The sequence below is a fragment of the Mobula birostris genome, chromosome X (assembly GCF_030028105.1).
Source record: "Mobula birostris isolate sMobBir1 chromosome X, sMobBir1.hap1, whole genome shotgun sequence".
Lineage (NCBI taxonomy): Eukaryota > Metazoa > Chordata > Chondrichthyes > Myliobatiformes > Myliobatidae > Mobula > Mobula birostris.
This window is the reverse complement of record NC_092402.1, coordinates 63,757,581-63,782,528: the sequence shown is the minus strand read 5'-3', so window position 1 is coordinate 63,782,528 and position 24,948 is coordinate 63,757,581. Positions and strand designations below refer to the sequence as shown.

The following is a 24,948-nucleotide window of genomic DNA, read 5'->3' as shown; positions in this document are numbered from 1 at the left end:
CATCATATAAACAGCATTCACAAGAAAAGCATAATCTAAACATACAGTAAATTACACACAATGTTTACAATAATGAGTGCAACTCAAAAAAAAGAACAAGGGCCATTGTAGTGAAGAGTGATCAAAGTGGTCATAGTGTTAGTATACTGAGGTATTGATTACGATTGTACAGATTGGTTCAAGAACTGAACGGCTGAAGGGAAATAACTGCTCCTGAACCTGGTGGTGTGGGACCAATGTGTGTCCAATGACAGCAGAGCCAAAGCTAGGTGCCCTCACTTTCAGCAAAGTTGTGGGGTGAGCTCATTTCTTTTCAGATTTATTTGTTTCCAAGCCGAGACACTTATATTTACTAAAGCTCACACACCTCCAGGTGTTACTCATAAAGTGTGCAATATTCCGCTGCTAAGGTGGCACTGGTTGAATCTTGCTAAGGCTTGCTTGCGCTAAATGCAGTGTAGAAGTGGCCACAACTGTGTCATACTGAACTGGGTAACTTTTTTTTGGCACAAAGTTTCGAAGTTGGTACTAATTTTCCTGGCTTTCTCCTTCAAAGCAAAATCACCTGTCCTCTCCGATAGCTGCTGTTCTGCACACCTTCAAATTCAAGTCTTCAAAATGATTTTAGAGTTAACATTCTTAATCGCTGCTTGGCAGAGAGTACAGAATCAGGAGCCTTAAAAGTTCCGAGCCAGGCGTTCAGGTGAGCAAGTCAGGCAGTGGGAATCTGGAACACTCCCCCACCAAGATGCTGAAGCTGGGGGAGGGGGTCAACTGAAAATTTCATCGTGGAGTTAATTTGGAAGGGGTGCAGAAACGATTCGCAAGGATGCTGCTCGCACTGGAGGGTGAGAGGTGTAAGGAGAAACTGGATAAGCTGGGGATGTTAACTGAGAGCAAAGGAGACTGGTGAGTGATGTGCTCACAGAACCATGAGTTACCGTCACCATCTTTTTCTCAGCATAAGGGAGTCTAAGACTAGAGGGCTCAGGTTGAAGGTGAGAAGGGAAAGATTGAAACAGACCCAAGGGGAAAATTGTCCACACAGAGGATGGTGTGCATATGCAATGAGCTGCCAAGGGAAGTGGTAGAGATGGGTGTTTAAAAGACATTTTTGACAGGTACATGAATAAAAAGGCCAGGAGGGGTGTGGGTGAAATGTAGGCAAATGGGACCAGCTCAGATAGATTCCTCGGTTGGTATCGACAAGTTCACCTGAAGGGCCTGTTTTTGTGCTGTATGACACCATGATAGGTTTTTGTTAGGCAGGGTGATAAGTGTTGCAGAAACAAAACAGTTAATTGGAATAATCATCCAGATCAAGTGTTTTTCTCATTCATTTGGCATTCTGAGCCAAGCAGTAGCGTTCCTGGTGACCGGGTACAGTCACAGAGCCCAGCAATGAGTGTGATTAGTGGACACTCATTCACAATGGGTGCCCTGCTCTGTTCTGCAGCAAGACATCAGCTTGCGTTACCTCAGAGACTCCGGGCAGGCTGGTTGCACCATGACCCGTGCCCAGGCTGGAAATGCCGAGGAAGGGCCCTATGGCGCTTGTAGGTCAAATCCAGGCAGGCAAACACAAGCCTCCATAAGGTTGGTAGCCAACTCCAGATGCTAGTCTTCTTGCCACATCACCCCCTCTGTTCTAGCCTGCACAGTAGTCTCTATGGCAAAGGAGGGTGTAATACACGACATTCAACTCCAGGGCCAGAAATATCATTGAGGCAGTCTTTGGCTGGTGAGCTGCTTACTTGTTGTAGCTCCCCTCCTAACAAGGAACTGTGAGCCATTGAGGATGAATTCAATGGTACAATCTCATGAATGTGGATAGCCTCTTTCTAGTCCAATTTATTCAGGAACCAGATTCAGACTCAGGTTTATGATCACTGACTTGTATGATGTGAACTATGTAGTTTTGCCTCAGCAGTACAGTGCAAAGTCATGGAAATTACTATAAATTACAAAATAAGTTAAAAAAAGGAATAGGATGTAGTGTTCATGGGTTCATGGATTGTTCAGAAATCTGATGGTGGAGGAGGAGAGGCTGTTCCTAAGTCATTGAATGTGGGTCTTCGGGCTGCTGTACCTCCTCCGTTTTGTGCAAAGCCTCTCCTCTTTATCTCACCCCTCAAAGCAGTGCTTAACCTCAGCAGCTCAGTGATGCAATCCGCAGATTAGGTAAATGGTTGCTGGGTCACTTGAAGAGCTCGAGTATCTTTATTCCTCCACTTCTTCTCAAGGTGTTGGGCTACTTTTGGGCTAATTTTGCCCTGTCAGCAACAGAAATGTGCAACTGGGCATACACACACGCAGACACTCACACAATTCATTGAGATGTCCTCATGATTCCCAGTTGAGTAGCACTTCACAGAATTGCGCTCTAAACTTGTATACCGTATTTGATTAGTACATTCTATTGTCAAACGAACATTTATGGAAGCATCCACGTCCTGGTGGCACCCCTCAAACTCACTTCTTACTGAAATTGCCCCTTGTTTTATTATCAGTTCAAAACGCGGGTTGTAGGTCCACACCTCTACCAGCCACCTTTTGTGACCAAATGCAGAAATAACCTCCGCCCGCCAGATAATGTCGTTAGTAGGGCGTCTGATGCTGGGCAAACATCAAACAAGTTCAGGTGAATCAGTCCTGAAGTGCCTGGGCCAGTCTCTTCATGTTCTCTCATCTGTCTGGAAATGATTTCCAATGCAATCTAATGTGGGCTAAAGCACTTGCATGTCTAAATCCCACATAAAATTGCACAAATGAACACAGTTTCTTGGTATAAATAGTTTTGAATGTTTCTGACATTTAAAACATTCAAATGGTATCAAAATTTAATAAAACCATTAAACAATTGAAAAAATATTAAAAATGTAAGAAGTAATAAAGAAACAATTAAAAAGCATTTAGCTAAACTCAATTAATTAAAAAATATCTAAATTATTAGCATTCCATTATCTAACAGTGTGACAAAACTGTGATTAACTCGTGATTAATTTTTAAAATTGCATAATTAATCATGATTCATTTTTCTAATATCTTTAAGAGCCCATGTTTTAACCCATTCTGTGTCGATGTCACAGCCATTGAAGTATTTGGCTACAAACAATATCATTGCCATAGAAAACAGCCTCACTACTACTGGCCTTGTACAGGCCTTTAAAACCTGCCCTAGTTTCTCCCAGCCACAAATATGGCAGGACAAGCTCCTCCTACATGGGTAGCCTAGACAAGATAAAGCGAAAGGTTTGCATTAGGAAAGAGTCCAGCTTGGCTTCTGAGGTGCATGGGAGTACTGGGCCATTTTTCAAGACTCTGGGCCAGATATAGCACACAGGCAAACAGTGCAGATCAGGTAAGGATGACAGATTTTCGTCCCTGAAGCACATTGGTGATCTCGATGGGTTTTTCAATGCTTGCCATCCTTTAGACCAGCTTTATAAGCCAGTAATTTAGTAATCAAATAATTACTTAATTACTTGAATTTAAACACCCCATTACCCATGGTGGAATTCAAACACATGTTTACAGATCAGTGATCTGGTGCTCTGGACACATCCAAATGCTCAGCTGCAATGCTTCTGTGTTCCCATTCCACAATGCATAATTTCATCGTGTGCTGCACAGTGCTCTTCTGTACTGTTCCATTCTGAACTGTTGGATTCAGATTCACTTATTTATCACATGTACATCGAAACGTACTGTGAGATGTATGGTTTGCATTAACAACCAACACAACCTAACGATATGCTGGGGGCAGCCCTCAAGCGTAGCCACATACTTTGGTGTCAACAGAGCATGCCCACAATGTTTGGCAGAACAACACAGAGCACAACAAGCAACCAAAACAACAACAGCCAAACAAGCCCTGTGTCTCCCTCCGTCCCACTCACCCACACATATGCACAGTCCTCCAAGCCCAGGACAAGCCACCTTTGGCCTCCAGTGGACTCATGGATTTGCAGACATTGGGTTTCGATGTTCCCAGTGGATCCGCAGATCCAGGCTTCTGCAGACTTTTGGACTTCTGATTGTCCTTTAGGATTCGATCTTTGACATGGACCCCAGGCCTTGCTGATGATGCATGAGGACCCTGAACATGAGGCCTTGAACTCCAGACTTGCCAAATCGGAACACTGAACATTAGGCCTCGGATTCCAGGCTTGCCGAATCAGGACCCTGAACTCTAGGACTCGAACTCCAGTCTCGCCGACTCGCGTAGCTAGGGGATCACCAACTCTCGTGCCTCCTGCCCGCGTGGAACTCTGATCCAGGAACCCACCACCAATTTGCTATCCTGAGGTAGCCCTCGTTCTCTCTGGTGTGCCAGCCCAATATCCAACCACAAATGTCCTACGTCTGTGTTGCTGGCCTTTGAATGTGGAGCAGAGGACTAGACTCCAGCCTGACCTCTAATTCCCCCACAGCCCTGTCCCTAAAACCTAACCTAAGTCCACACTCCCTTTTCTGTCTCCCAAACCCTACGAACCTAAAAAAGCAACAAAATATGAGCCTCGATCTTGACAGAGACTGTATCTTGGTGCCACCTTGACCAGCTATCACATGTAATACCATTCCATCTTTGCTTTCCACAACAGAGCATATTATACCCTACCATCTGTAAGTCAGTCCGTGAAGCAGCGGGAGTATTTAAATGAGAGCAGTTTGTGGGAGTCAGCCATTTTTCTCGGCGGTTAATCGGGACAGGACTGTGCAAGCGCGTGTAAGTCAGTCCGTGAAGCAGTGGGAGTATTTAAACAAGAGCAGTTCGACGGAGCGGGCGACGGAGTAGAGGGAGACAGAGTACGAAGGCTTTGTCTCGAGAGGCCTCGGTGAGCAGAGGCAAAGGACGAGCTTCACTCCAAGTGAGGTAAGGCCGGGTAAGTTCCTTTAAAAGAACAGTCTGCAGTGGTATTTTATTTGAAGCAAGGAAGGCAGCGAGGCTGTAGCGTATTGGGTAGGTCATGACAGCTGAGATCGGCCCCGTGGTTTGTTCATCCTGCAGCACGTGGGAAATCAGGGATACTTCCAGTGTCCCTGACGACTATGTGTGCAGGAAATGTGTCCAGCTGCAGCTTCTGGCAGTCTGCATTGAGCGGCTGGAGCTGCGATTGGATTCATACTGGAGCATCCGTGATGCTGAGAAAGTTGTGAATAGCACGTTCAGTGAGTTGGCCACACCGCAGGTAAAGGCTACACAGGCAGAAGGGGAATGGGTGGCCACTAAACAGCATAGCAGTAGGCAGGTAGTGCAGGAGTCCCCTGAGGTCATCTCCCTCCTAAACAGATATACTGTTATGGATACTGTTGGGGGAGATGTCTCATCAGGGGAAGGCAGCAGCAGCCGAGTTCATGGCACCATGGGTGGCTCTGCAGCACAGGAGGGAAGGAAAAGGAGTGGGAGAACTATAGTGATAGGGGATTCGATTGTAAGGGGAATAGATAGGCGTTTCTGCGGCCGCAAATGAGACTCCAGGAGGGTATGTTGCCTCCCTGGTGCAAGGGTGAAGGATGTCTCTGAGCGGCTGCAGGACATTCTAGAGTGGGAGGGTGAACAGCCAGTGGTCGTGGTGCGCATAGGTACCAACAATATAGGTAAAACACAGGATGAGGTCCTACAAGGTGAATTTAGGGAGTTAGGAGATAAACTAAAAAGTAGGACCACAAAGGTAATAATCTCTGGATTACTACCAGTGCCACGTGCTAGTCAGAGTAGAAATAGGAGGATATTTCAGATGAATACGTGGCTTGAAAAATGGTGCAGGGGGGAGGGATTCAAATTTCGGGGGCATTGGAACCAGTTCTGGAGGAGGTGGGACCGGTACAAACAGGACGGTCTGCACCTGGGCTGGACTGGAACCACTGTCCTAGGGGAAGTGTTTGCTACTGTTGTTCAGGAGGATTTAAACTAATGTGGCAGGGGGATGGGAGCAAGTGCAGGGAGACAGAGGGGTGTAAAATGAGGGTAGAAGCAAAAAGTAATAAGGTGAAAAGTAAAAGTGGCAGGCCGGCAAATCCAGGGCAAAAATCAAAAAGGGCCACTTTTCAACATAATTGTATAAGGGCTAAGAGTGTTGTAAAAGCGAGCCTGAAGGCTTTGTGTGTCAATGCAAGGAGCATTCGTAACAAGGTGGATGAATTAAAAGTGCAGATTGTTATTAATGAATATGATATAGTTGGGATCACAGAGACATGGCTCCAGGGTGACCAAGGATGGAAGCTCAACATTCAGGGATATTCAATATTCAGGAGGGATAGACATGAAAGAAAAGGAGGTGGGGTAGCATTGCTGGTTAGAGAGGAGATTAACACAATAGAAAGGAAGGACATTAGCCGGGAGGATGTGGAATCGATATGGGTAGAGCTGCGTAACACTAAGGGGCAGAAAACGCTGTTGGGAGTTGTGTACAGGCCACCTAACAGTAGTAGTGAGATTGGGGATGGCATTAAACAGGAAATTAGAAATGCGTGCGATAAAGGAACAGCAATTATAATGGGTGACTTCAATCTACATATAGATTTGGTGAACCAAATTGGTAAGGGTGCTGAGGAAGAGGATTTCTTGGAATGTATGCGGGATAGTTTTCTGAACCAACATGTCGAGGAACCAACTAGAGAGCAGGCCATTCAGGACTGGGTATTGAGCAATGAGGAAGGGTTAGTTAGCAATCTTGTCGTGCGAGGCCCCTTGGGTAAGAGTGACCATAATATGGTAGAATTCTTCATTAAGATGGAGAGTGACATAGTTAATTCAGTAACAAAGGTTCTGAACTTAAACAAGGGTAACTTTGAAGGTATGAGACGTGAATTAGCTAAGATATACTGGCAAATGATACTTACAGGGTTGACGGTGGATATGCAATGGCAAGCATTTAAAGATTGCATGGATGAACTGCAACAATTGTTCATCCCAGTTTGGCAAAAGAATAAACCAGGGGAGGTAGTGCACCCATGGCTGACAAGGGAAATTAGGGATAGTATCAATTCCAAAGAAGAAGCATATAAATTAGCCAGAAAAAGCGGCACACCTGAGGACTGGGAGAAATTCAGAGTCCAGCAGAGGAGCACAAAGGGCTTAATTAGGAAAGCGAAAAGAGATTATGAGAGAAAGCTGGCAGGGAACATAAAAACTGACTGTAAAAGTTTTTATAGATATGTGAAAAGAAAAAGATTAGTTAAGCCAAATGTAGGTCCCTTACAGTCAGAAACAGGTGAATTGATCATGGGGAACAAGGACATGGCAGACCAATTGAATAACTACTTTGGTTCTGTCTTCACTAAGAAGGACATAAATAATCTTCCAGAAATAGTAGGGGATCGAGGGTCTAGTGAGATGGAGGTACTGAGGGAAATACATGTCAGTAGGGAAGTGGTGTTAGGTAAATTGAAGGGATTGAAGGCAGATAAATTGCCCGGGCCAGATGGTCTGCATCCCAGAGTGCTTAAGGAAGTAGCACAAGAAATAGTGGATGCATTAGTGATAATTTTTCAAAACTCTTTAGATTCTGGATTAGTCCCTGAGGATTGGAGGGTGGCTAATGTAACCCCGCTTTTTAAAAAAGGAGGGAGAGAGAAACCGGGGAATTATAGACCGGTTAGCCTAACGTCGGTGGTGGGGAAACTCCTGGAGTCAGTTATCAAAGATGTGATAACAGCACATTTGGAAAGCGGTGAAATCATCAGACGAAGTCAGCATGGATTTGTGAAAGGAAAATCATGTCTGATGAATCTCATAGAATTTTTTGAGGATGTAACTAGTAGTGTGGATAGGGGAGAACCAGTGGATGTGGTATATTTGGATTTTCAAAAGGCTTTTGACAAGTTCCCACACAGGAGATTAGTGTGCAAACTTAAAGCACACGGTATTGGGGGTATAGTATTGATGTGGATAGAGAATTGGTTGGCAGACAGGAAGCAAAGAGTGGGAATAAACGGGACCTTTTCAGAATGCCAGGCGGTGACTAGTGGGGTACCGCAAGGCTCAGTGCTGGGGCCCCAGTTGTTTACAATATGTATTAATGACTTAGATAAGGGAATTAAATGCAGCATCTCCAAGTTTGCGGATGACACAAAGCTGGGCGGCAGTGTTAGCTGTGAAGAGGATGCTAAGAGGATGCAGGTTGACTTGGGTAGGTTAGGTGAGTGGGCAAATTCATGGCAGATGCAATTTAATGTGGATAAATGTGAGGTTATCCACTTTGGTGGCAAGAACAAGAAAACAGATTATTATCTGAATGGTGGCCAATTAGGAAAAGGGGAGGTGCAACGAGACCTGGGTGTCATTGTACACCAGTCATTGAAAGTGGGCATGCAGGTACAGCAGGCAGCGAAAAAGGCGAATGGTATGCTGTCATTCATAGCAAGAGGATTCGAGTACAGGAGCAGGGAGGTGCTACTGCAGTTGTACAAGGCCTTGGTGAGACCACACCTAGAGTATTGTGTGCAGTTTTGGTCCCCTAATCTGAGGAAAGACATCCTTGCCGTAGAGGGAGTATAAAGAAGGTTCACCAGATTGATTCCTGGGATGGCAGGACTTTCATATGATGAAAGACTGGATTGGTTAGGGTTATACTCACAGGAATTTAGAAGATTGAGGGGGGATCTGATTGAAACGTATAAAATCCTAAAGGGATTGGACAGGCTAGATGCAGGAAGATTGTTCCCGATGTTGGGGAAGTCCAGAACAAGGGGTCACAGTTTGAGGATAAAGGGGAAGCCTTTTAGGACCGAGATTAGGAAAAACTTCTTCACACAGAGTGGTGAATCTGTGGAATTCTCTGCCACAGGAAACAGTTGAGGCCAGTTCATTGGCTATATTTAAGAGGGAGTTAGATATTGCCCTTGTGACTAAAGGGATCGGGGGTATGGAGAGAAGGCAGGTACAGGGTTCTGAGTTGGATGATCAGCCATGATCATACTGAATGGCGGTGCAGGCTCGAAGGGCCGAATGGCCTACTCCTGCACCTATTTTCTATGTTTCTATGTTTCTGTTTCACCTACTTGTCACCCTACTAATGGGCTGTTTCACCTCTGCTTGATTTAACATTGTCACTTCTTCTAACTGCAAACTAGCCACAGCAAGCTATATCTTGCACAAGCCCTAATCAACATCCAATGTTAAGTGGAGCCATTAGGACTTGGTGCTTGCTGCAATCTGCTGACGCAATCCTCAGCCACTGCTCACAAGATAACATTACCAAAGAAGACTACGAAGAAAACTGCAGCCAACAAATCCACTTATAGTAATCCACTAAGCTTAGTACAGTTTGGAGAAAGGACACAAAGCTCAATCTTTTAAACATATACAATCAGAGTTTCTACGTGGTCATCAAAACTGCAATCTTTTTTTTTATAAATTGCGATAATGTAAGGGCTTTGAAAGCAGTGTAGGATTATTGATGTACGTTGTGCATCTATTGGGTTATTTCCAGTTACCTTGAGCAGAAAATGCACTCTGCTAGAGTCTTTTTTATTTAAGTCTGGGCGGATGTTTCTAAATTGAAATTAGATTGAAGGGCTAGGTTAGATGAACATATGGTGGGCCCCAGTAGTTGCTATCTGTCATTCTACCAGCACACGCCCACATACCAGAAGGTTTTCTTTCTCATCCTGCCTCTAGCACATCAGCCTGCTCCTTCTGTTTAAAAAAAGCGATGTCTTCCAAGTGCCAAGGGAGTCTCCGCACTCGAACGTAACTGAGGGGCTTAGGGGGGTAACTTTTGGGGTAAATTTTGGCAGTTGGCAGAAATAGGAGGTTTCATATGAAGTGTTGTTGTTGAGTTTGGTCAGTTCTGGGTTTACCAGAGAGGGCTATTGAGGGTGATCATGGATTGAAGAGGTCGTCTCCTGAGGAAATGTTGCGCCTGCTGCAGTTTTGAAGAACAAGAGGTGATCTTATTGAGAGGTACGAGATTCTGAGGGGGAGGCATTGAGTGCTTAGATGCTGAGAGCCCATCCCCTTGGTGGAGGTTTGCACATCTAGGAGGTACAGTCTCAGGATAAGATTGCCCATTTAAGGTGGAGATGAGGAGGAATTTCATCTCTAAAGGTTGTGAATTTTAGGAATGCTTTACTCTGGAGTACAGTGGATGCTAATTCACTCGTATAATCAAGGCTGAGCGGTGTTAATTGAAATCCCAGCACACTGTTATAGAATTTAAATTCAGTCTTTTAAAAAAAACCTGGAAGTTTAAAAAAAACTTGTCTCCATAATGGTGACAACAAAGCCATTGGATTGTTGCTAAATCTGTGTGGCTCACTGACATCATTCGGGGGAGGAGATCTGCTGTGCTTACCCGATCTAGCCTATGTATCAGCAATGTGGCTGACTTTTAATTGCCCTCAGAAATGGCCCAAGTAAGCCACTCGTTTGTCCCATTGCCGCTCTGTTCAAACCTAGGAAGATTAAAATCGGACTTATCTTCCGGCATCGACCAAGGCACCAAATTCAGATACAGACCAATGACATAGTCCAGTGGCTACGAGAGCAAGCAGAGTGGGTTCACTGTGGTGCTCCCTCACAGTGCAGAGATTGCAGTTCGATCCAAACCTCAGGTGCTGTTTGTGTGTTCTCCCTGTGACCACGTGGTTTTCCACTGCGTTTTGTCTCACATCCCAAAGATGTGTGGGTTGGTTAATTAGAATCATAGAGTCATAGAGAAGTACAGCACAGACACAGGCCCTTTTGGCTCATCTCGTCCATGCCGAACCATTTAAACTGCCTACTCCCATTGACCTGCACTGGGACCATAACTCTTCATCTGCCTACCATCCATGTACCTATCCAAAATTCTCTTCAATCTTGATATTGAGCTCGCATGCACCACTTGCACTGGCAGCTCATTCCACACTCGCACGACCCTCTGTGTGAAGCAGTTTCCCCTCATGTTCCCCTTAAACTACTCCAACAGCACCTCCCAAAACTCACAGCGTCTTTCACCAAGAAAGACAAGAGCAGATGTGGCAGGGGAACTCCAACGTCTGCAGTTTCACCTCCCCGTCACACTCCACCCCTGGTTTTGGAATTCTACCTCTGCTCCTTCATCGTTGCTGTTTCTAGGTCTTGGGCCTTTACACCTGGCAACATTGTGGGAGCCATCTTTTTGGGAAGACCTGGAACACAGAAATCTAGACTGGCACTCCACTGCAGTGCAGTGAGTGTGCTGTACTGTTAGAGATACTTCCTTTCAGAAACCAGAGCCCTGTCTACCCTGTCAGATGAGCACAAAGGACGCTGCAGAACAACATCAAAGAACAGAGGAGCATGTACCAAAGCTGCTCTTGATGCAAGCAGGTGACCTGAACTTTATCATATTGCCAAACATGGGAGCTGGCTGTATAAGAGCTTGTTGTCCCGCTGCCTACATCGCAACAGTGCTTGCAAGGCACAGTGGTGTAATGGTTAACGCAGCACTTCACAGCGCCAACGATCAGGATTTGATTCCTGCCGCTGTTTGTTTGGAGTTTGCATGTTCTTCCCATGTGGGTTTCCTCCCACATTCCAAAGACGTACGCATCGGTAGGTTGTGGGCATGCTATATTGGTGCTGGAAGCCTGAAGCACATCCTTGCACTGTGTTCATCAACACAAATCATGTGGTCTCTCCCTAGGTAGAATATATGTGACATCTGAAACTAAAGCTAATATTTAATCTTATCTTCAACCTGAACAGGATGTGAATGGCGCTGCAAGAATGCAAATTTGACTTTTCTTCATAAGATTGGGCAGTGCTGCATGCTTAACAGCAGCATGATATTGAAGGCATTATGCTCCTAAACTGATTACTGTATGCACCAGTTTAATGGCTGTCTTGTAAATGTCAATGTTTGTTCAAAGCCTGTATTTCCTCAGACATCAATTAATTGGCTGTAAGTTCACTCTTGTTTTCTTTATTTTTAAGTTGAGTCAAGTCAGCACAGCAGGAGTGGAGCCATTATTAGCCCGCTCCTGCATTCTGCCAAATGAGTGAAGGGAGGAAAGGTAATAAGAACCTTGGGGCAGGTGATGACTATAAAGCCTCTGCGAGATGTCATTCCTATTATTATCCCTGCAGGCATCCTCCTTAGATCTCTCCTGACTCCCTGTAAGCAATTGTCTCAGCATCCCCTTGGCCTTTGAGCTGTTTTGCAGCTTCCTCCTTGCCCAGAGACACATTGTACGGCCACAAGCACTGCGGAAATAGTGAGATAGTGGCAAAAAAAAAGACACTGGTCAGTGCACCAGCTATGGTCCCATGTGCTTATGTGTGTAGCTGAGTGTGCATGTCTTTGTATTTACATGACGGCTGTGTGCATGTGTACATCCACATCCATGACCTTGGGCGTGTCTGTATGTAGACATATGTCAGAATCAGAATCAGGTTTATTATCACTGGCATTTTGTCATGAAATTTGTTAACTTAGCAGCAGTGCAATACATGATAATATAGAAATAGATCAATCAATCAATTACGGTAAGTATACATATGTACTTCCCCGGCCTTCTCAAAGGTTATGAGGAGAATGCTGGGGAATGGGGTTGAGGAGGGGATAAAAGGATCAGCCATGATTGATTGGTGGAGCAGACTCGATGGGCCAAATGGCCTAATTCTGCTCCTATGTCTTATGGTCTTATGGTATATTGAATAGATTTAAAAAGTGCGAAAACAGAAATAATGTATATTTTTAAAAAGTGAGGTAGTATTCATGGGTTCAGTGAACATTTAGGAATTGTATGGCAGAGGGGAAGAAGCTGTTCCTGAATCACTGACACGAGGAATTCTGCAGATGCTGGAAATTCAAGCAACACACAAAGTTGCTGGTGAACGCAGCAGGCCAGGCAGCATCTCTAGGAAGAGGTACAGTCGACGTTTCAGGCCGAGACCCTTCGTCAGGAGTCCTGGCAAAGGGTCTTGGCCCGAAACGTCGACTGTACCTCTTCCTAGAGATGCTGCCTGGCCTGCTGCGTTCACCAGCAACTTTGTGTGTGTTTCCTGAATCACTGAGTGAATCGCTACAGAGGCTAGTACCCAAGATGGAGCTGACTAATTTTATGACTTTCTATAGCTTCTTTCGGTTCTGTGCACTCACCCCCCCACCCGCCCCACCATACCACACAGTGATGCAGCCTGTCAAAATGCTTTCCACAGTACATCCATAGAAGATTTTGAAGATATATCTGTGTAGAAACATTTGAGTCTTCTGTATACACATGCTCAGTCTGTATTTGTATATGCATACCGTGTTTGTGAATGTATAAAATAGTGCATGTGTGTTTATATTTTTTTATTGAGTGCGTGCATTTGTAACCAACTCCCTTTATGTATTTGTGTGTGCAAGTATGTGTGTATAAATTTACTCTTGTGTGTATATGTGTACACACCTCTGTGTAAAAGTTGATACTTGTTTCAGGTGTGCACGTCTCTCCTGTGTGTATCTACATCTGTCTATGTGTGTGTATTGCTTACTGCCTGTTATGCCACTGGCACTTAGGGCAGTCATGAAGGTTCTCCATCTCTGGTGGTGTTCAGGGCTTCCTTCATCATGTCAGTAGCTTCCTCTCAGTTTTCACTACTGTCAGTCGTGCAAGTCCTGAGTGGAGACTCAGGAATAGCGTCGCACTCAGATGTAGAAGGATACTTCATTGCTGTTTCTGTAACAGTTTTGTTCTACCAGTCAGTCTGTTAGCCCTGAGCTGAACCCCCGAACCCGGAGAATCGGTGGACCAACCTTAGTCTGGCCTCTATCCTTTGACCTGTTTGGCATGGGTGACCCGACCAAGAGCCAAAGCACAAGGCCCTGACTCCAGCTAACGTAGCTCTCCAGGTCATTGAGGGACGCAAGCCTCCAAACCCTACAACAAAGTTGTGGTTGTGTGTGTGTGAACATGAGTGTAGATTTGTGCCTGTCTGTCTCTTTGCATGTGCATCTGTTGCTATGTGCCCCCTGCGTGCATGCTGGGAGCAGTGGGGCAAGAATCCAGTGCAAAAGCTCCAGCAGTCAATGTGGTAGAGGATAACCCTCATTTCCAGTGGATGGATGCAGCCCCATGTGGACAAATGCCTCAGTGCTGGAAACTCAAGGTACCTCTTTTAACTTGAGATGTTAAGTCTGGGCCCATCTGGCCTCTTGCTGGGTGTAAGAAATCCGAGCATGTTAGCCTGAAGAAAAATAGATCTATCTCAGTGTTGAGGACAATAGTTATCCCTCAATCAACATCATTAAAATTGAATTATCTGGTCATTTATATAATTGCTGGTTGGGAGAGCTTGCTGTGCTTGAAATGTCTACATTGCAGAAGCAATTGGCTGTAAAAGATGAGGAGTGTCCTGCGGCCATGAGAGAGGCAGATAGATGCTGTTGTCTTTGTTTTGTTGCAAGCCATAAACCAGCAGGCAATATTCAGTGGCTGTGAAAAATATTCCCCATTGGTGTTAATGCATTTAAAGTTAACGAGTTAAGGCTGCACAGCAGGACAATGCATGAGAATGTACTGCCTAAGTACACCAACATAGCCAGTGGTACTTAATACCAGTCGTGTGATTAAGAGTGGATCCATGCTATGTTCTGTCAGTGCTCTATTCCTACCGGTCAATTGCCAGACAGTGTCCTCTGTACTTTCTGAGCGTGTTTGCTGTGACTTCGTTCAATATCAGGGTTTAGAAGGCAGGGTCACTTTAAGTAATCATCAGGCTTTGCCACAAGATTTTCTCACCGCAGACAATAACGTTTAAGCCTCCCTTATCCGCAGAAAGTATTTGCTTTGATTAAAGTTGCAGCTTCACTTGCACTTCGCAAGGTTTCTGAAGCGTACTTTCCGCAGGAAGGATTCAGCTGCCCTCCGAAGCCGCCTTGGCGCACAAGAGGAGGCAAAGGCCTCTGGATTAAACCTCTGAGTGTTCTAATGCCATGTCTGCAGCTGGAGTGATTTATTCAGTTTGTCAGTGCCCACCCCTGCTGAATGCCCGAAGGAAGATCTCTGATTTTTGTCCGTTAAGTTGAATGCACCACTTGCACGCAGAGGGAAATAAAAATTGGATTTATATAGCACTGCTCACATCCCTTTCAGAAAGCCCCCATGGCTTCAGAAAAATGATTTTTGGAAGTCTGATTCAGTATTGCAATGTAGGAAACACAAGGAATCATGTTTGCACGGTACAATTCTACAAACAGTGCAGTGATCATCAGATAGTTATTTTTTAGGTGTTGGTTGAGAGATAGATGCTGGTCAGGGCACCAGGAAATGCATCCTTTGCTTTTTGAATAGTGTCCATGGGATCTTTTACACCCACCCAAGAGGGCAGACGGGGCCTCATTTTAAAGTCTCGTCAGAAAGCACTGCCCCTCTGACAGTGCAGCACTCCCTCGGTGCTGCAGTGAGCATCAGCCTGCAGGGGTGGGTCAATTCGGGGCTGCGACTTGAACTTCGAGCCTTCAGCCTCCAGTGAAAGTGTGGTCTCCCAAAACTGTGACACAGCCAACATGATGGTCAGGAAAAAGTACCGAGATCAATAATTTTGTTTCCTTGCACAACAACTGCAACGTGTGTTTATATAGCTCCTCAAATGTGGAAGCATTATCAGACGAAATTTGACTCTGAGCCATGTAAGGAGACATGAGAAAAGGCGATTAAATGCTTGGTCACAGCACTTGGCTGCAAGGTCTGTCTTGGGGGCAGATGGAGCGCCAGAGCTAAGGTGCAGACAACTGAAGACCCAGCCACTGGTGGCAGCATGAAAGAAATCAGGGAAGAGCGAGAGGCCAGAAACGCAGGAGTGCAGAGATGGCCCGGGGTACATGCTTGTCTCAACAGCAGACATCAGACAGAGAGGCAAGCTCAAACAACAGGAATTCTGCAGATGCTGGAAATTCAAGCAACACACATCAAAGTTGCTGGTGAACGCAGCAGGCCAGGCAGCATCTCTAGGAAGAGGTGCAGTCGACGTTTCGGGCCGAGACCCTTCGTCAGGACTAACTGAAGGAAGAGTGAGTAAGGGGTTTGAAAGTGGGAGGGGGAGGGGGAGATCCAAAATGATAGGAGAAGACAGGAGGGGGAGGGATGGAGCTAAGAGCTGGACAGGTGATAGGCAAAAGGGATATGAGAGGATCATGGGACAGGAGGTCCGGGGAGAAAGACAAGGAGGGGGGACCCAGGGGATGGGCCAGAGGTATATTCAGAGAGACAGAGGGAGAAAAAGGACAGTGAGAGAAAGAATGTGTGTATATAAATAAATAACAGATGGGGTACGAGGGGGAGGTGGGGCATTAGCGGAAGTTAGAGAAGTCGATGTTCATGCCATCAGGTTGGAGGCTACCCAGACGGAATATAAGGTGTTGTTCCTCCAACCTGAGTGTGGCTTCATCTTTACAGTAGAGGAGGCCGTGGATAGACATGTCAGAATGGGAATGGGATGTGGAATTAAAATGTGTGGCCACCGGGAGATCCTGCTTTCTCTGGCGGACAGAGTGTAGGTGTTCAGCAAAGCAAAAAGAGGCAAGCTCTGTAAGTCTCATGAGTCTAGTGTTCTTAACGTAGTTACAATATCTGGTGATAAGAATAAGGAACGTTTCCAAGTCCTTCCAACAGTCTAAAAGGGGTTGTGGAAAGGTGCAAGATTGGTACAGTACTGTGCAAAAGTCTGAAGCACTAGGAAGCCGAAAACTTCTTCACAGTATTGTAGTAATTTTATGTATTGCACTGTACCGCTGCCGCAAAAAAAAACAATTTCATAACATGTGAGTGATGATAAACCTGATTCTGATATGGATATCTATTGTAGACTGAGAGTGGGAAGAGGGCAGGGAGAGGGGAATCGTGATTGAGAAAGGGGGAAGAGAGAGGGGAGGGAGTGGAAAACACCAGAGAGACATCCTGTAATGATCAATAAAACAATTGTTTGGAATCAAATGACCTTGCCCGGTGTCTCAGGGCTGGGTGTGTCTGCACCCGTGCCACCCCCCCCCCCGGCACGGCACACCTTCTTTGCCACCTGTCCCCCACCTCTCCCGCAGCACTCCACCTTCGAAATGCCCAGCATTCTTTGCTCCCACCAGATTTACAAACTCACTGTCCACTCCACATTGACAAATACAGAATCGTGCAAAAATCTTAAGCACCCTAGCTATATATATGTGTGTGTGTGTGTGTGTGTATATATACAGACATCCCACCCTGCAAAAACTCATTTCAGGGAGGTAGCACCATCAATTTGCGGGAGACTCCCGGGAGAGGTGGGATGTCTGCAATAGAGTAGCTCGTTAGCAGCTAGCCAGCTAGTTTAAATAACGTTAGCTATGCTAATGAACGAATGACACCTGTTAAACTCACCTCAACATGTCTTTTACAGTCTTAACCCACCATGGGCAATAGAAAAGTCACTGTTGCAAACAGTGCAGCGAGCAACACTGTCATTATTTTGACCCCTATTAGGCAGGGGTACACTTTAGTGTAGTCTGGGGTGACGTACGGTTTATATTTTCTTTTTTTGGAACACTCTGCCGCTCTGACTTTTTTTGGAACTCTCTCGCTCTTGCTGTCGCTCTCTCTCTCGCGCGCTTGCTTTCTCACTCTCACTCTCTCTCGCGCTTGCTTTCTCGCTCTCTCTCTCTTTCATGGTCGCTCTCACTCGCGCTTGCTTTCTTGCTCTTGCACTCGCTCTCTCACTCTCTCTCGCACGTTCTCTCACGCTCGCTCTCAAAATAATCAATTTCTGGGACATTGCATATAATTTGCGGGCATCAGGGAGCCCCTATTAATTTGCAGGAGGCTCCCAGAACTTCCGGGAGATGTGGGATGTCTGGTATATATATAGCTAGTGTGTGCTTAGGACCTTTGCACAGTACCATACATTGACAATTTTAAGAGAAATTTCTTCCTCATAAATGAATTCTTTTCCCACTGATTCTTCCAGCAGCCATCACAATCCCTGCCATCATAAAGACAAGGCCCACTTGATTTACAAGACTTGTCACCAAAGACAATTTGACTCTTCCCCCTTCCCACCCCCGACCAGCAGAAACAATCACGGCGGATCTTGTATCCACTCCTACACCTGTGAGTGAAGGCCGCCACACGTCACCCAACAAGACAATGGAGCTTTGGTTTCCCCGTGAGTAACCACCCTGCAAAGCACAATGAATCCTGCACACGTCAGTGAGAGCCCACACCCTCATACTGCAAAGCTAATTCACCACAAATAGGGTAGAAATAATGCCAGTGCTGGAACATGTAATTGCATTTAAACAGTTTATTCCCCTCCACAAATGCTGCCTGATTTTAAAAACGCAAACACGAGGAAGTCTGCAGATGCTGGAATTTCAAGCAACACACATAAAAGTTGCTGGTGAACGCAGCAGGCCAGGCGGCATCTCCAGCATCTTCGTCCTGACGAAGGGTCTCGGCCCAAAACGTCGACTGTACCTCTTCCTACAGATGCTGCCTGGCCTGCTGCGTTCACCAGCAACTTTGATGTGTGTTGCTGCCTGACTTGCTGTGTTCCTCCAGCATTTTGTGAGTGTTACGTGTAGTAATGACCAGACAATCTGGGATGGCAATATTGATTGAAGGTTAAATATTGGCCACATTGAAGAGAGCTCCCCTGCCAAGTGGCTGTGTGGAATAATCTTACCCTGCACTGTCATTATTTTGCCATAAGCTTATGTGATATCTCTGTGAGATTTAAGTGTACAAACTTATGAGAGACCAGGTCAAGATGAACAGGAAGGACTTCTGGCAGAGAGGTCAATAACTTGGGTCATAGATTTCAAATGGTTCTGTTTATTATCTCAGAATGTATATAGTATACAACCTGAAATACTTAGGCTTCACAGACATCCACGAAAAATAGAACCCCAAAAGAATGAAGGACAGAAAAGCATTAGAACCCCAAAGCCCCCTCTCCCCCCTCCCTGTGCAAACAGCAACAAGCATCAACCTCCCCCCTCCCCCACCCGTTTCAGCAAAGACCCTCAGTGCCTACCACCCACCAGGCAGCAGCAAAGCACCCAAAGAGAGACCATTATCTGCAGTCAACAAAAACTATGTGGGAGTTGTCAGAAAACGGTCAGCCAATGAGCTCCGGGAGCAGGAACTCATCCGCACTAAAAAAATACGCAGTTTGAGTGCCGTTACAGATCAGGACCTCGATAAAATCCCAGCCATCTTGGAAAGGAAGGAAAAGGAGACATTAAGGAGAAGAACTTAAACTGTTTCCGCAGAGGAGCTCAAGGAGGCAGCCAGTTGGCGCCATCTTAACTTAGTTAAGTGAACTAGGGGAACAATTGGGGAAAGTTCAGAAAAAAACATCTGTGCATAAAATAAAGTGTGAAATTCGAACTCAGTGCCTCACAGGGTGGAGGAGACAAAAACCCTCACCACTTTTAAAAGGCACTGGATGAGGGCCTGAAGACATGTACTGCATCAGGCGAGAGACCGAATACACAGGAGGGTATCCTGACTGACTGCATCACAGGCTGGTGTGGAAACACCAATGTCCAGGAACAAAAATGTCGACAGGAAGTGGTGAATACAGCCCAGTCCATCACAGGCAAAGCCCTCCTGACCACAGAATACATTTACATGGAGCACTGCCATGAGAAAGCAGCATCCATCATCAAAAAACCCTAAACACGAGGAAATCTGCAGACGCTGGAATTTCAAGCAACACACATAGAAGTTGCTGGTGAACACAGCAGTCCAGGCAGCATCTCTAGGAAGAGGTACAGTCGACGTTTTGGGCCGAGTCCCTTCGTCAGGACTAACTGAAAGAAGAGCTAGTAAGAGATTTGGAAGTGGGAGGGGGAGGGGGAGATCTGAAATGATAGGAGAAATATGCCCTCGGGTGCTGGAACCGGCAAGATCAATGGTAGGGGCTGCAACCTGAAGTTCATGCCTGCTAGCATCAGGGCCAGCAGGCTCTGGGGTCTGCAGATGTAAGATCTTGTGATCCTTGCCAAAGATGACTAAGTCAAAAAAATGGCGATCGCAGGCATGGATCTGACGGAGGATGAAATAACGAGCAGGAATATGCCTTCGGGTGTCAACCTGATGGCATGAACATTGACTTCTCAAACTTCCGCTAATGCCCCACCTCCCCCTTGTACCCCATCTGTTATTTATTTATTTATATACACACTCTTTCTCTCTCTCTCTCCTTTTTCTCCCTCTGTTCCTCTGACTATACCCCTTGCCCATCCTCTGGGTTCCCCCCCCCACCCCTTTTCCTTCTCCCTCAGCCTCCTGTCCCATGATCCTCTCATATCCCTTTTGCCAATCACCTGTCCAGCTCTTGGCTCCATCCCTCCCCCTCCTGTCTTCTCCTATCATTTCGAATCTCCCCCTCCCCCTCCCACTTTCAAATCTCTTACTCACTCTTCCTTCAGTTAGTCCTGACGAAGGGTCTTGGCCTGAAATGTCGACTGTACCTCTTCCTAGAGATGTTGCCTGGCCTGCTGCGTTTACCAGCAACTTTTATGTGTGTTGCTTGAATTTCCAGCATCTGCAGATTTCCTCGTGTTTGTGTTTTAACAAATACAAAGATCTGCTCTGAATGGAAACATTTTCCTCAACTCTAAAGACAATTAGAAAAATAAGGCAAACTAAGGGTTATAGTTGGGTCCAATAATGCACCACAGTGTCCTAATGTCTTTGGGTAACAAGGAATCAGTTTCTGACTGATACATAAAATTAATACCAGCTAATAGCCTGTCTATGTAAAGTTCCACACAACTCTATTGCCACCCAATCAATATCTCCTTCTATTCCCCATTTCCCCTTGTGATAATCCAGCTTTCCCTTAAATGGTGTCAGTGTTATTCACCATATGGGAGTTCATCCATATGGGAGAAAATTACACTTTCTCAACATTTTTTAATTTGTTCATTCTCAAAATGTGGACATTACTGACAGCACCAGCATTGTCCTCACCTACCACCCCACCAGCCTTTAGGTCCAACATATTATTCTCCGTAACTTCTGCTACCTCCAATGGGATCCCACCACTAAGCACATCTATTCCTTCCCCCCTCTCTCTGCTTTCCGCAGGGCTCACTCCCTACTCGACTCCATTGTCCATTCGTCCCCCCCATCCCTCCCCACTGATCTCCCTCCTGGCACTTATCCTTGTAAGCGAAACAAGTGCTACACATGCCCTTACACTTCCTCCCTTACCACCAGTCAGGGCCCCAGACAGTCCTTCCAGGTGAGGCGACACTTCACCTGTGAGTCAGCTGGGGTGATATACTGCGTCTAGTGCTCCCGATGCGGCCTTCTATGTATTGGCGAGACCCGACGCAGACTGGGAGACCGCTTTGCTGAACACCTACGCTCTGTCCGCCAGAGAGAGCAGGATCTCCCAGTGGCTACACATTTTAATTCCATGTCCCATTCCCATTCTGATATGTCTATTCACGGCCTCCTCTACTGTAAAGATGAAGCCACACTCAGGTTGGAGGAACAACACCTTATATTCCGTCTGGGTAGCCTCTAACCTGATGGCATGAACATTGACTTCTCTAACTTCCGCTAATGCCCCACCTCCCCCTCGTACCCCATCCGTTATTTATTTTTATACACACATTCTTTCTCTCTCTCTCCTTTTTCTCCCTCTGTCCCTCTGACTATATCCCTTGCCCATCCTCTGGTTTTTCCCCCCCTCCCCTTTTTCTTTCTCCCTAGGCCTCCTGTCCCATGATCCTCTCATATCCCTTTTGCCAATCAACTGTCCAGCTCTTGGCTCCATCCCTCCCCCTCCTGTCTTCTCCTATCATTTTGGATCTCCCCCTCCCTCTCCCACTTTCAAATCGCTTACTAGTTCTTCCTTCAGTTAGTCCTGACGAAGGGTCTCGGCCTGAAACGTCGACTGTACCTCTTCCTAGAGATGCTGCCTGGCCTGCTGCGTTCACCAGCAACTTTTACGTGTGTTGCTCAAAAGCCCCCACCACCCAGGCCATGCAGTCTTCTCATTATTACCATCAGGCAGGAGGTACCCACTCCAACAGTTTTAGAAACAGTTATCATCCTACAACCATCAGGTCCCTGAACTGGGCATGGATAACTTCATTCAGCACCACTGAACTGATTCTACAACCTCCAGACTCACTTTCAAGGACTCGTCATGGTTCATGTTCCCAGTATTATTTTTATTTGCACAGTTTGTCTTCTTTTGCACATTGATTGCTTGTCACCTCTTTGTCAGTTATGTATAGTTATTGTAAAATTCTACTGTAGTTCTTTTTCCCTGTAAATGCCTGCAAGAAAATGAATCTCAAGATAGCATATGGTAGCATATAGGTATTTTGATAGTAAATTTACTTTGAACTTTAAACTTTGAGAGGGCAGACAGAATCTCAGATTAACATCTCTAACAAAATATAAGACCATAAAACCATAAGACATAAGAACAGAATGAGGCCATTCAGCCCATTGAGTCCACTCTGCCATTCCATCATATATGATTTATTATCCCTCTGAACCCCACACTGGTCCTAGACTCCCCCACTATAGGAAACATCCTCTCCACGTCCACTCTATCTAGGCCTTTCAATATTCAAAACAGGTTTTCAAAGCATGGCACCTCTGACAGTGCAGTACTCCCCCTGTAAAGTGTGTCTTTGAACTCAGGTCATTGGAGTAAGATCCTAAAGGAATTGAGGCCACTATTTGTACCAGGACTGTTGTCAACAAAAGTTCAAAGTAAATTTATTATCGAAGTATGTCTGTGTCACTATATAGCACCTTGAGCTTTGTTTTCTTTTAGACATTTTCAGGAAGATAAAAAAATACAATAGAATTTATGAAAAACTTCGTATAACAAAGACTGACAAACATCAAATGTGCAAAAGAAGACAAATTGTGCAAGTAACAAAAAAATAAATAAATAAGAGTGAGAACATGAGTTGTAGAGTCCTTGAAAATAAGTCTATAGGTTGTGGAGTCAGTTCAGTGTTGAGATAAAGGAAGTTATCCACACTGGTTCAGGAGCCTGACGGTTTTAGAGTAATACTTGTTCTTGAACCTGGTGATGTGGGACCTAAGGCTCCTGTACTGCCTGTCCAATGGCAGTAGTGAGAAGAGAGCATGGCCTAGGTGATGGGGGTTATGGATGGTGGGGGTCCTTGATGATTCATGGTGCTTTCTTGTGACAGCACTCCTTGTAGATGTGCTCAATGGTGGGGAGGCCTTTGCCTGCCTGTGATGGACTGGGCTGTCTCCACTACGTTTTGTAGGCTTTTCTGTTCCTGAGGCATTGGTGTTCCCATACCAGACTGTGATGTTACCAGTCAGGATACTCTCCACTGTGCATGTTTAGAAGTCTGTCATTGTTTAAGATGACATACTGAATCTGTGGAACCTTATAAGTAGAGGCACTTCTTTGTGATGGCACTTACGTGCTGGTCCCAGGACGGATCCACTGATATGGTATCGCCAAGGAAATAAAGTTACTGACCCTCTCCACCTCCAATTCCCTAATGAGGACTGGCTCACAGACCTCCAGCTCCTTCCTCCTTCCTCAGTTCTTTCATTTTGCTCCTATATGCTGTTTCGTCACCATCTTTGATTCAGTGAAACAACAACATAAGAAAAGTTCAGAGCTTAAGTGATTGGGATAGCATTGACACACATCAAAGTTGCTGGTGAACGCAGCAGGCCAGGCAGCATCTGTAGGAAGAGGTGCAGTCAACGTTTCAGGCCGAGACCCTTCGTCAGGACTAACTGAAGGAAGAGTGAGTAAGGGATTTGAAAATTGGAGGGGGAGGGAGAGATCCAAAATGATAGGAGAAGACAGGAGGGGGAGGGATGGAGCCAAGAGCTGGACAGGTGATAGGCAAAAGGGATATGAGAGGATCATGGGACAGGAGGTCCGGGAAGAAAGACAAGGGGGGAGAGGACCCAGAGGATGTGCAAGGGGTATATTCAGAGGGACAGAGGGAGAAAAAGGAGAGTGAGAGAAAGAATGTGTGTATAAAAATAAGTAACAGATGGGGTACAAGGGGGAGGTGGGGCATTAGTGGAAGTTAGAGAAGTCGATGTTCATGCCATCAGGTTGGAGGCTACCCAGACGGAATATAAGGTGTTGTTCCTCCAACCTGAGTGTGGCTTCATCTTTACAGTAGAGGAAGCCGTGGATAGACATGTCAGAATGGGAATGGGATGTGAAATTAAAATGTGTGGCCACTCTGTCCGCCAGAGAAAACAGGATCTCCCAGTGGCCACACATTTTAATTCCACATCCCATTCCCATTCTGGGTAGCCTCCAACCTGATGGCATGAACATCGACTTCTCTAACTTCCGCTAATGCCCCACCTCCCCCTCGTACCCCATCTGTTACTTATTTTCATACACACATTCTTTCTCTCACTCTCCTTTTTCTCCCTCTGTCCCTCTGAATATACCCCTTGCCCATCCTCTGGGTCCCCCCCCCCTTGTCTTTCTTCCCGGACCTCCTGTCCCATGATCCTCTCGTATCCCTTTTGCCAATCACCTGTCCAGCTCTTGGCTCCATCCCTCCCCCTCCTGTCTTCTCCTATCATTTTGGATCTCCCCCTCCCCCTCCAACTTTCAAATCCCTTACTCACTCTTCCTTCAGTTAGTCCTGACGAAGGGTCTCGGCCTGAAACGTCGACTGCACCTCTTCCTAGAGATGCTGCCTGGCCTGCTGTGTTCACCAGCAACTTTGATGTGTGTTGCTTGAATTTCCAGAATCTGCAGAATTCCTGTTGTTTGGGATAGCATTGACAGTAGATTGGAGCAAAGAAGTTTGAAGAGGTTTGACAGATGAGTAAGATCATGGCCAGTTTAGATGGAAACTGCTTCTAACAACAGATGGTTTGAGGACCTGAGTACTGCAGTGAGTAGGGTCGTTGTCTTACAGGGCCAGAGATCTGAATTCAATCGCAACCTCGGGCTCTGTCTGTGAGGAATATTGCACATTTTCCCTGTAGCTGTGTGGGTTTCCCCTGGGTGTT

The 24,948-nt window shown here is 45.8% G+C and overlaps 1 protein-coding gene across 1 annotated transcript in view; it reads left to right on the top strand.

The window, feature by feature from the left end:
* Nucleotides 1–24,948, top strand: part of asic1b (acid-sensing (proton-gated) ion channel 1b) — a 928,708-nt gene that overhangs the window by 374,629 nt on the left and 529,131 nt on the right. The window lies entirely within an intron of this gene.